The sequence below is a fragment of the Eurypyga helias genome, unplaced genomic scaffold, assembly GCF_000690775.1.
Source record: "Eurypyga helias isolate BGI_N326 unplaced genomic scaffold, ASM69077v1 scaffold3628, whole genome shotgun sequence".
Lineage (NCBI taxonomy): Eukaryota > Metazoa > Chordata > Aves > Eurypygiformes > Eurypygidae > Eurypyga > Eurypyga helias.
In genome coordinates, this window is record NW_010266128.1 from 45,845 (window position 1) to 47,130 (window position 1,286).

Consider the following 1,286-nt stretch of genomic DNA (forward strand, 5'->3'; position numbering starts at 1 on the left):
TACATCGAAGCCAGGACAGGTTGTACACACTACAAAGTCAGAGAGCAGCCAGCCGAGAACACCCCAGGCCCAGAAGCTGCTAAAGGGAAGGAGCTGCTGGCAGGTTTTAACAGGCTCCCTCCAACGGAGGTTTTTAATGAGCGCAAAGCACCACAGCAATAAAAGCATAATGTGCTAACCTGGGGTAAGCTTGAGAATGAGCTTCCCGGGGAAACCTTGCTGGCAATCCTTGGAGAGGCACAGCCTACGCCTTATCCCGATCTATCTGGCCTGGAAGCTACTGAGCCTGTTGGCACAGGGCTTATCCAGTCTTTAACTAGAAATCTTAACCATCAAATTAAAATTCATTAAAAAAAAGGCTAAGTGAGTTATTGTTGGGGATTCTAGGAGGCGATGACAGTGTACCCTATGAAATAGGCAGGTATTACAGTGGATCCTGCCAACTACACTGCATTGTGCTCAATGTGATGAGGTATTTCTCGTTATTACCTGCCAAGAAAAAAAAAAAACCAGGGTGTTTCCAGCAACAGCAATATTATTGCTAATGTCACAAGTGAGTAAAATCTCAGTTACAATAGTGTATAAAGTTCTTGCTATCTGTGTGTTCAGGAAAGATGAATTCAGTCTGAGACGGGCAGGGAAAGGCCACCAAGATGGTAAGAGAATGGGAAGGTGTGATGCAAGAGAAAAGTAAAGGAATTTATCCTGACAAAAGAAAAAGCGTGATATTATGTTGCTGCTATTTAGTACCCGGGGGGCGAGCACCGCGGCAGAAGATCCAGCCAAGCTGACTATTGGAAGGAGAACGCTCCAGAGCAGCTTGCCTGGAGGAGCAGCGAAGGCGAACAACCTAATCTAAGAATGATACTTAATTTCAGATTCTTCGCAGGCTTTAAATGAAATGTTTGATTTTTTTTTTTTGGTGTACAGAAATCAAGAAGGTCTTTGCCTTTCTTCGTTCTTACATTTTACGAATTGCTGCTCTGAGGCACTATGTCAGCAGCGTTTCTCAGCTCTGCCACGCTGCCTTCTGTGTACTGCACATTATGAAAATGCAAATCCTCTAGCTTCTGGTAAGGTGATGAGCCAAGGTGACTGATGCAGTAGCAACAGGCAAGAGATGATAACTTTTCTGTGGTCGAGTTGCAAATTACTGATCTATAGCCTATTACACCTAAAAGAGAATGCTGTAACATGTTGTGAACATAGCTCCGTATTTCTTAACCCATCAGGGAGAAAAACACTGCTTTCTGCTGTACGCATTTCAGATTTTTCGTTGTTAAAAT